Raw genomic sequence first — 12,156 nt, forward strand, 5'->3', positions numbered from 1 at the left:
TGCGGTTTTTCTGCGTTTACGGGAAAAGTTGAGGTCCGACGCGCAAAAGTGGGGTATCGTAGAAATCACATTTTAAAGACGCACATTTCTGGCCCCCCAAAAATGGGCATTTCAAATGAGAAATGAGTCCAATGAACAAAATAGGGTGAATAAGTATGTATTTCAGGGGTGAGTTAGCAGGTTATTGGGGAAGTAAGTCCTGATATTTTTGGAGGTTGCAGGGGCCACTACACCATTCAAAATAGGCAGGCTTTAGCATATGCAGTTAGGGCTCGTAGGATGATTTTAGCTAAAAAGTGCCCCAATCACTCAAACGGGCTTGTATCTGGGAATTGAAAATATGGGAAACATGACTTAGACAGCAAATGATACACTGTTTGCCATGTTTCCAAATTTTTATGCACAGTGGTTACAGCATGAAGCGAATGCATGTGAATATACAAAGGTGCATTGCATTAAACAAGTCCACTGAGTGTCCCAAAATGGCCGGCCTGCCTGCTTTCATCCATCAATTGTTCTAAATTTTTCATTACCCAATGAGCTGAGGTGGAGTCTTAGCCAGTGGTACCATCAGGGAGGTGTGTAAAGCACTTTAGGCTAGACAGCCAATCAGCTGCCAGCTTCCATCTGTCAATCAAATACAGCAGCCAATCAGAAAGCTGCCCATTGATCAGCAGGCCCTTTATGACATCACAGAAAGACTCTCAGAACTATCTGTGCATGTCTAATGGCTGGCTGTCAGTTGGGTGGGTGGGTGGCAGAGGGAGGGGATGTCTGTCTCGTTTCTCCTGAAAATTGCGCTTTTTCTGCGTTTACGGGAAAAGTTGAGAGCCGACGCGCAAAAGAGGGGTATCGTAGAAATCACCTTTTAAAGATGCACATTTCTGCCCCCCCAAAAATGGGCTTTTCAAATGAGACATGAGTCCAATGAACAAAATAGGGTGAATAAGTATGTATTTCAGGGGTGAGTTAGCAGGTTATTGGGGAAGTAAGTCCTGATATTTTTGGAGGTTGCAGGGGCCACTACACCATTCAAAATAGGCAGGCTTTAGCATATGCAGTTAGGCCTCGTAGGATGATTTTAGCTAAAAAGTGCCCCAAACACTCAAACGGGCTTGTATCTGGGAAGGGAAAATATGGGAAACATGACTTAGACACCAAATGATACACTATATGCCATGTTTCCAAATTTTTATGCACAGTGGTTACAGCATGAAGCGAATGCATGTGAATATACAAAGGTGCATTGCATTAAACAAGTCCACTGAGTGTCCCAAAATGGCCGGCCTGCCTGCTTTCATCCATCAATTGTTCTAAATTTTTCATTACCCAATGAGCTGAGGTGGAGTCTTAGCCAGTGGTACCATCAGGGAGGTGTGTAAAGCACTTTAGGCTAGACAGCCAATCAGCTGCCAGCTTCCATCTGTCAATCAAATACAGCAGCCAATCAGAAAGCTGCCCATTGATCAGCAGGCCCTTTATGACATCACAGACAGACCCTCAGAACTATCTGTGCATGTCTAATGGCTGGCTGTCAGTTGGGTGGGTGGGTGGCAGAGGGAGGGGATGTCTGTCTCGTTTCTCCTGAAAATTGCGCTTTTTCTGCGTTTACGGGAAAAGTTGAGGTCCGACGCGCAAAAGTGGGGTATCGTAGAAATAACCTTTTAAAGACGCACATTTCTGGCCCACCAAAAATGGGCATTTCAAATGAGAAATGAGTCCAATGAACAAAATAGGATGAATAAGTATGTATTTCAGGGGTGAGTTAGCAGGTTATTGGGGAAGTAAGTCCTGATATTTTTGGAGGTTGCAGGGGCCACTACACCATTCAAAATAGGCAGGCTTTAGCATATGCAGTTAGGCCTCGTAGGATGATTTTAGCTAAAAAGTGCCCCAATCACTCAAACGGGCTTGTATCTGGGAAGGGAAAATATGGGAAACATGACTTAGACAGAAAATGATACACTGTATGCCATGTTTCCAAATTTTTATGCACAGTGGTTACAGCATGAAGCGAATGCATGTGAATATACAAAGGTGCATTGCATTAAACAAGTCCAATGAGCGTCCCAAAATGGCCGGCCTGCCTGCTTTCATCCATCAATTGTTCTAAATTTTTCATTACCCAATGAGCTGAGGTGGAGTCTTAGCCAGTGGTACCATCAGGGAGGTGTGTAAAGCACTTTAGGCTAGACAGCCAATCAGCTGCCAGCTTCCATCTGTCAATCAAATACAGCAGCCAATCAGAAAGCTGCCCATTGATCAGCAGGCCCTTTATGACATCACAAACAGACCCTCAGAACTATCTGTGCATGTCTAATGGCTGGCTGTCAGTTGGGCGGGTGGGTGGCAGAGGGAGGGGATGTCTGTCTCGTTTCTCCTGAAAATTGCGTTTTTTCTGCGTTTACGGGAAAAGTTGAGGTCCGACACGCAAAAGTGGGGTATCGTAGAAATCACCTTTTAAAGAAGCACATTTCTGGCCCCCCAAAAATGGGCATTTCAAATGAGAAATGAGTCCAATGAACAAAATAGGGTGAATAAGTATGTATTTCAGGGGTGAGTTAGCAGGTTATTGGGGAAGTAAGTCCTGATATTTTTGGAGGTTGCAGGGGCCACTACACCATTCAAAATAGGCAGGCTTTAGCATATGCAGTTAGGCCTCGTAGGATGATTTTAGCTAAAAAGTGCCCCAATCACTCAAACGGGCTTGTATCTGGGAATTGAAAATATGGGAAACATGACTTAGACAGCAAATGATACACTGTTTGCCATGTTTCCAAATTTTTATGCACAGTGGTTACAGCATGAAGCGAATGCATGTGAATATACAAAGGTGCATTGCATTAAACAAGTCCACTGAGTGTCCCAAAATGGCCGGCCTGCCTGCTTTCATCCATCAATTGTTCTAAATTTTTCATTACCCAATGAGCTGAGGTGGAGTCTTAGCCAGTGGTACCATCAGGGAGGTGTGTAAAGCACTTTAGGCTAGACAGCCAATCAGCTGCCAGCTTCCATCTGTCAATCAAATACAGCAGCCAATCAGAAAGCTGCCCATTGATCAGCAGGCCCTTTATGACATCACAGAAATACTCTCAGAACTATCTGTGCATGTCTAATGCATGGCTGTCAGTTGGGCGGGTGGGTGGCAGAGGGAGGGGATGTCTGTCTCGTTTCTCCTGAAAATTGCGGTTTTTCTGCGTTTACGGGAAAAGTTGAGGTCCGACGCGCAAAAGTGGGGTATCGTAGAAATCACATTTTAAAGACGCACATTTCTGCCCCCCCAAAAATGGGCATTTCAAATGAGAAATGAGTCCAATGAACAAAATAGGGTGAATAAGTATGTATTTCAGGGGTGAGTTAGCAGGTTATTGGGGAAGTAAGTCCTGATATTTTTGGAGGTTGCAGGGGCCACTACACCATTCAAAATAGGCAGGCTTTAGCATATGCAGTTAGGCCTCGTAGGATGATTTTAGCTAAAAAGTGCCCCAATCACTCAAACGGGCTTGTATCTGGGAATTGAAAATATGGGAAACATGACTTAGACAGCAAATGATACACTGTTTGCCATGTTTCCAAATTTTTATGCACAGTGGTTACAGCATGAAGCGAATGCATGTGAATATACAAAGGTGCATTGCATTAAACAAGTCCACTGAGTGTCCCAAAATGGCCGGCCTGCCTGCTTTCATCCATCAATTGTTCTAAATTTTTCATTACCCAATGAGCTGAGGTGGAGTCTTAGCCAGTGGTACCATCAGGGAGGTGTGTAAAGCACTTTAGGCTAGACAGCCAATCAGCTGCCAGCTTCCATCTGTCAATCAAATATAGCAGCCAATCAGAAAGCTGCCCATTGATCAGCAGGCCCTTTATGACATCACAGAAAGACTCTCAGAACTATCTGTGCATGTCTAATGGCTGGCTGTCAGTTGGGTGGGTGGGTGGCAGAGGGAGGGGATGTCTGTCTCGTTTCTCCTGAAAATTGCGCTTTTTCTGCGTTTACGGGAAAAGTTGAGAGCCGACGCGCAAAAGAGGGGTATCGTAGAAATCACCTTTTAAAGATGCACATTTCTGCCCCCCCAAAAATGGGCTTTTCAAATGAGACATGAGTCCAATGAACAAAATAGGGTGAATAAGTATGTATTTCAGGGGTGAGTTAGCAGGTTATTGGGGAAGTAAGTCCTGATATTTTTGGAGGTTGCAGGGGCCACTACACCATTCAAAATAGGCAGGCTTTAGCATATGCAGTTAGGCCCTGTAGGATGATTTTAGCTAAAAAGTGCCCCAAACACTCAAACGGGCTTGCATCTGGGAAGTGAAAATATGGGAAACATGACTTAGACACCAAAAGATTCACTAAATGCCATGTTTCCAAATTTTTATGCACAGTGGTTACAGCATGAAGCGAATGCATGTGAATATACAAAGGTGCATTGCATTAAACAAGTCCAATGAGCGTCCCAAAATGGCCGGCCTGCCTGCTTTCATCCATCAATTGTTCTAAATTTTTCATTACCCAATGAGCTGAGGTGGAGTCTTAGCCAGTGGTACCATCAGGGAGGTGTGTAATGCACTTTAGGCTAGACAGCCAATCAGCTGCCAGCTTCCATCTGTCAATCAAATACAGCAGCCAATCAGAAAGCTGCCCATTGATCAGCAGGCCCTTTATGACATCACAGACAGACCCTCAGAACTATCTGTGCATGTCTAATGGCTGGCTGTCAGTTGGGTGGGTGGGTGGCAGAGGGAGGGGATGTCTGTCTCGTTTCTCCTGAAAATTTCGCTTTTTCTGCGTTTACGGGAAAAGTTGAGGTCCGACACGCAAAAGTGGGGTATCGTAGAAATCACCTTTTAAAGACGCACATTTCTGGCCCCCCAAAAATGGGCATTTGAAATGAAAAATGAGTCCAATGAACAAAATAGAATGAATAAGTATGTATTTCAGGGGTGAGTTAGCAGGTTATTGGGGAAGTAAGTCCTGATATTTTTGGAGGTTGCAGGGGCTACTACACCATTCAAAATAGGCAGGCTTTAGCATATGCAGTTAGGCCCCGTAGGATGATTTTAGCTAAAAAGTGCCCCAAACACTCAAACGGGCTTGTATCTGGGAAGGGAAAATATGGGAAACATGACTTAGACAGCAAATGATACACTGTTTGCCATGTTTCCAAATTTTTATGCACAGTGGTTACAGCATGAAGCGAATGCATGTGAATATACAAAGGTGCATTGCATTAAACAAGTCCACTGAGTGTCCCAAAATGGCCGGCCTGCCTGCTTTCATCCATCAATTGTTCTAAATTTTTCATTACCCAATGAGCTGAGGTGGAGTCTTAGCCAGTGGTACCATCAGGGAGGTGTGTAAAGCACTTTAGGCTAGACAGCCAATCAGCTGCCAGCTTTCATCTGTCAATCAAATACAGCAGCCAATCAGAAAGCTGCCCATTGATCAGCAGGCCCTTTATGACATCACATAAAGACCCTCAGAACTATCTGTGCATGTCTAATGGCTGGCTGTCAGTTGGGCGGGTGGGTGGCAGAGGGAGGGGATGTCTGTCTCGTTTCTCCTGAAAATTGCGCTTTTTCTGCGTTTACGGGAAAAGTTGAGGTCCGACGCGCAAAAGTGGGGTATCGTAGAAATCACCTTTTAAAGACGGACATTTATGGCCCCCCAAAAATGGGCATTTCAAATAAGAAATGAGTCCAATGTACAAAATAGGGTGAATAAGTATGTATTTCAGGGGTGAGTTAGCAGGTTATTGGGGAAGTAAGTCCTGGTATTTTTTGGAGGTTGCAGGGGCCACTACACCATTCAAAATAGGCAGGTTTTAGCATATGCAGTTAGGACCCGTAGGATGATTTTAGCTAAAAAGTGCCCCAAACACTCAAACGGGCTTGCATCTGGGAAGGGAAAATATGGGAAACATGACTTAGACACCAAAAGATACACTATATGCCATGTTTCCAAATTTTTATGCACAGTGGTTACAGCATGAAGCGAATGCATGTGAATATACAAAGGTGCATTGCATTAAACAAGTCCACTGAGTGTCCCAAAATGGCCGGCCTGCCTGCTTTCATCCATCAATTGTTCTAAATTTTTCATTACCCAATGAGCTGAGGTGGAGTCTTAGCCAGTGGTACCATCAGGGAGGTGTGTAAAGCACTTTAGGCTAGACAGCCAATCAGCTGCCAGCTTCCATCTGTCAATCAAATACAGCAGCCAATCAGAAAGCTGCCCATTGATCAGCAGGCCCTTTATGACATCACAGACAGACCCTCAGAACTATCTGTGCATGTCTAATGGCTGGCTGTCAGTTGGGTGGGTGGGTGGCAGAGGGAGGGGATGTCTGTCTCGTTTCTCCTGAAAATTGCGCTTTTTCTGCGTTTACGGGAAAAGTTGAGGTCCGACGCGCAAAAGTGGGGTATCGTAGAAATAACCTTTTAAAGACGCACATTTCTGGCCCACCAAAAATGGGCATTTCAAATGAGAAATGAGTCCAATGAACAAAATAGGATGAATAAGTATGTATTTCAGGGGTGAGTTAGCAGGTTATTGGGGAAGTAAGTCCTGATATTTTTGGAGGTTGCAGGGGCCACTACACCATTCAAAATAGGCAGGCTTTAGCATATGCAGTTAGGCCTCGTAGGATGATTTTAGCTAAAAAGTGCCCCAATCACTCAAACGGGCTTGTATCTGGGAAGGGAAAATATGGGAAACATGACTTAGACAGAAAATGATACACTGTATGCCATGTTTCAAAATTTTTATGCACAGTGGTTACAGCATGAAGCGAATGCATGTGAATATACAAAGGTGCATTGCATTAAACAAGTCCAATGAGCGTTTCAAAATGGCCGGCCTGCCTGCTTTCATCCATCAATTGTTCTAAATTTTTCATTACCCAATGAGCTGAGGTGGAGTCTTAGCCAGTGGTACCATCAGGGAGGTGTGTAAAGCACTTTAGGCTAGACAGCCAATCAGCTGCCAGCTTCCATCTGTCAATCAAATACAGCAGCCAATCAGAAAGCTGCCCATTGATCAGCAGGCCCTTTATGACATCACAAACAGACCCTCAGAACTATCTGTGCATGTCTAATGGCTGGCTGTCAGTTGGGCGGGTGGGTGGCAGAGGGAGGGGATGTCTGTCTCGTTTCTCCTGAAAATTGCGTTTTTTCTGCGTTTACGGGAAAAGTTGAGGTCCGACACGCAAAAGTGGGGTATCGTAGAAATCACCTTTTAAAGAAGCACATTTCTGGCCCCCCAAAAATGGGCATTTCAAATGAGAAATGAGTCCAATGAACAAAATAGGGTGAATAAGTATGTATTTCAGGGGTGAGTTAGCAGGTTATTGGGGAAGTAAGTCCTGATATTTTTGGAGGTTGCAGGGGCCACTACACCATTCAAAATAGGCAGGCTTTAGCATATGCAGTTAGGCCTCGTAGGATGATTTTAGCTAAAAAGTGCCCCAATCACTCAAACGGGCTTGTATCTGGGAATTGAAAATATGGGAAACATGACTTAGACACCAAATGATACACTATATGCCATGTTTCCAAATTTTTATGCACAGTGGTTACAGCATGAAGCGAATGCATGTGAATATACAAAGGTGCATTGCATTAAACAAGTCCACTGAGTGTCCCAAAATGGCCGGCCTGCCTGCTTTCATCCATCAATTGTTCTAAATTTTTCATTACCCAATGAGCTGAGGTGGAGTCTTAGCCAGTGGTACCATCAGGGAGGTGTGTAAAGCACTTTAGGCTAGACAGCCAATCAGCTGCCAGCTTCCATCTGTCAATCAAATACAGCAGCCAATCAGAAAGCTGCCCATTGATCAGCAGGCCCTTTATGACATCACAGACAGACCCTCAGAACTATCTGTGCATGTCTAATGGCTGGCTGTCAGTTGGGTGGGTGGGTGGCAGAGGGAGGGGATGTCTGTCTCGTTTCTCCTGAAAATTGCGCTTTTTCTGCGTTTACGGGAAAAGTTGAGGTCCGACGCGCAAAAGTGGGGTATCGTAGAAATAACCTTTTAAAGACGCACATTTCTGGCCCACCAAAAATGGGCATTTCAAATGAGAAATGAGTCCAATGAACAAAATAGGATGAATAAGTATGTATTTCAGGGGTGAGTTAGCAGGTTATTGGGGAAGTAAGTCCTGATATTTTTGGAGGTTGCAGGGGCCACTACACCATTCAAAATAGGCAGGCTTTAGCATATGCAGTTAGGCCTCGTAGGATGATTTTAGCTAAAAAGTGCCCCAATCACTCAAACGGGCTTGTATCTGGGAAGGGAAAATATGGGAAACATGACTTAGACAGAAAATGATACACTGTATGCCATGTTTCCAAATTTTTATGCACAGTGGTTACAGCATGAAGCGAATGCATGTGAATATACAAAGGTGCATTGCATTAAACAAGTCCAATGAGCGTCCCAAAATGGCCGGCCTGCCTGCTTTCATCCATCAATTGTTCTAAATTTTTCATTACCCAATGAGCTGAGGTGGAGTCTTAGCCAGTGGTACCATCAGGGAGGTGTGTAAAGCACTTTAGGCTAGACAGCCAATCAGCTGCCAGCTTCCATCTGTCAATCAAATACAGCAGCCAATCAGAAAGCTGCCCATTGATCAGCAGGCCCTTTATGACATCACAAACAGACCCTCAGAACTATCTGTGCATGTCTAATGGCTGGCTGTCAGTTGGGCGGGTGGGTGGCAGAGGGAGGGGATGTCTGTCTCGTTTCTCCTGAAAATTGCGGTTTTTCTGCGTTTACGGGAAAAGTTGAGGTCCGACACGCAAAAGTGGGGTATCGTAGAAATCACCTTTTAAAGAAGCACATTTCTGGCCCCCCAAAAATGGGCATTTCAAATGAGAAATGAGTCCAATGAACAAAATAGGGTGAATAAGTATGTATTTCAGGGGTGAGTTAGCAGGTTATTGGGGAAGTAAGTCCTGATATTTTTGGAGGTTGCGGGGGCCACTACACCATTCAAAATAGGCAGGCTTTAGCATATGCAGTTAGGCCTCGTAGGATGATTTTAGCTAAAAAGTGCCCCAATCACTCAAACGGGCTTGTATCTGGGAATTGAAAATATGGGAAACATGACTTAGACAGCAAATGATACACTGTTTGCCATGTTTCCAAATTTTTATGCACAGTGGTTACAGCATGAAGCGAATGCATGTGAATATACAAAGGTGCATTGCATTAAACAAGTCCACTGAGTGTCCCAAAATGGCCGGCCTGCCTGCTTTCATCCATCAATTGTTCTAAATTTTTCATTACCCAATGAGCTGAGGTGGAGTCTTAGCCAGTGGTACCATCAGGGAGGTGTGTAAAGCACTTTAGGCTAGACAGCCAATCAGCTGCCAGCTTCCATCTGTCAATCAAATACAGCAGCCAATCAGAAAGCTGCCCATTGATCAGCAGGCCCTTTATGACATCACAGAAAGACTCTCAGAACTATCTGTGCATGTCTAATGGCTGGCTGTCAGTTGGGCGGGTGGGTGGCAGAGGGAGGGGATGTCTGTCTCGTTTCTCCTGAAAATTGTGGTTTTTCTGCGTTTACGGGAAAAGTTGAGGTCCGACGCGCAAAAGTGGGGTATCGTAGAAATCACATTTTAAAGACGCACATTTCTGGCCCCCCAAAAATGGGCATTTCAAATGAGAAATGAGTCCAATGAACAAAATAGGGTGAATAAGTATGTATTTCAGGGGTGAGTTAGCAGGTTATTGGGGAAGTAAGTCCTGATATTTTTGGAGGTTGCAGGGGCCACTACACCATTCAAAATAGGCAGGCTTTAGCATATGCAGTTAGGCCTCGTAGGATGATTTTAGCTAAAAAGTGCCCCAATCACTCAAACGGGCTTGTATCTGGGAATTGAAAATATGGGAAACATGACTTAGACAGCAAATGATACACTGTTTGCCATGTTTCCAAATTTTTATGCACAGTGGTTACAGCATGAAGCGAATGCATGTGAATATACAAAGGTGCATTGCATTAAACAAGTCCACTGAGTGTCCCAAAATGGCCGGCCTGCCTGCTTTCATCCATCAATTGTTCTTAATTTTTCATTACCCAATGAGCTGAGGTGGAGTCTTAGCCAGTGGTACCATCAGGGAGGTGTGTAAAGCACTTTAGGCTAGACAGCCAATCAGCTGCCAGCTTCCATCTGTCAATCAAATACAGCAGCCAATCAGAAAGCTGCCCATTGATCAGCAGGCCCTTTTTGAAATCACAGAAATACTCTCAGAACTATCTGTGCATGTCTAATGCATGGCTGTCAGTTGGGCGGGTGGGTGGCAGAGGGAGGGGATGTCTGTCTCGTTTCTCCTGAAAATTGCGGTTTTTCTGCGTTTACGGGAAAAGTTGAGGTCCGACGCGCAAAAGTGGGGTATCGTAGAAATCACATTTTAAAGACGCACATTTCTGGCCCCCCAAAAATGGGCATTTCAAATGAGAAATGAGTCCAATGAACAAAATAGGGTGAATAAGTATGTATTTCAGGGGTGAGTTAGCAGGTTATTGGGGAAGTAAGTCCTGATATTTTTGGAGGTTGCAGGGGCCACTACACCATTCAAAATAGGCAGGCTTTAGCATATGCAGTTAGGCCTCGTAGGATGATTTTAGCTAAAAAGTGCCCCAATCACTCAAACGGGCTTGTATCTGGGAATTGAAAATATGGGAAACATGACTTAGACAGCAAATGATACACTGTTTGCCATGTTTCCAAATTTTTATGCACAGTGGTTACAGCATGAAGCGAATGCATGTGAATATACAAAGGTGCATTGCATTAAACAAGTCCACTGAGTGTCCCAAAATGGCCGGCCTGCCTGCTTTCATCCATCAATTGTTCTAAATTTTTCATTACCCAATGATCTGAGGTGGAGTCTTAGCCAGTGGTACCATCAGGGAGGTGTGTAAAGCACTTTAGGCTAGACAGCCAATCAGCTGCCAGCTTCCATCTGTCAATCAAATACAGCAGCCAATCAGAAAGCTGCCCATTGATCAGCAGGCCCTTTATGACAGCACAGAAAGACTCTCAGAACTATCTGTGCATGTCTAATGGCTGGCTGTCAGTTGGGTGGGTGGGTGGCAGAGGGAGGGGATGTCTGTCTCGTTTCTCCTGAAAATTGCGCTTTTTCTGCGTTTACGGGAAAAGTTGAGAGCCGACGCGCAAAAGAGGGGTATCGTAGAAATCACCTTTTAAAGATGCACATTTCTGCCCACCCAAAAATGGGCTTTTCAAATGAGACATGAGTCCAATGAACAAAATAGGGTGAATAAGTATGTATTTCAGGGTTGAGTTAGCAGGTTATTGGGGAAGTAAGTCCTGATATTTTTGGAGGTTGCAGGGGCCACTACACCATTCAAAATAGGCAGGCTTTAGCATATGCAGTTAGGCCCCGTAGGATGATTTTAGCTAAAAAGTGCCCCAATCACTCAAACGGGCTTGTATCTGGGAATTGAAAATATGGGAAACATGACTTAGACAGCAAATGATACACTGTTTGCCATGTTTCCAAATTTTTATGCACAGTGGTTACAGCATGAAGCGAATGCATGTGAATATACAAAGGTGCATTGCATTAAACAAGTCCACTGAGTGTCCCAAAATGGCCGGCCTGCCTGCTTTCATCCATCAATTGTTCTAAATTTTTCATTACCCAATGAGCTGAGGTGGAGTCTTAGCCAGTGGTACCATCAGGGAGGTGTGTAAAGCACTTTAGGCTAGACAGCCAATCAGCTGCCAGCTTCCATCTGTCAATCAAATACAGCAGCCAATCAGAAAGCTGCCCATTGATCAGCAGGCCCTTTATGACATCACAGAAAGACTCTCAGAACTATCTGTGCATGTCTAATGGCTGGCTGTCAGTTGGGTGGGTGGGTGGCAGAGGGAGGGGATGTCTGTCTCGTTTCTCCTGAAAATTGCGCTTTTTCTGCGTTTACGGGAAAAGTTGAGAGCCGACACGCAAAAGTGGGGTATCGTAGAAATCACCTTTTAAAGATGCACATTTCTGCCCCCCCAAAAATGGGCATTTCAAATGAGAAATGAGTCCAATGAACAAAATAGGGTGAATAAGTATGTATTTCAGGGGTGAGTTAGCAGGTTATTGGGGAAGTAAGTCCTGATATTTTTGGAGG

The sequence above is a fragment of the Crinia signifera genome, chromosome 5 (genome assembly GCF_055691185.1).
Source record: "Crinia signifera chromosome 5, ASM5569118v1, whole genome shotgun sequence".
Lineage (NCBI taxonomy): Eukaryota > Metazoa > Chordata > Amphibia > Anura > Myobatrachidae > Crinia > Crinia signifera.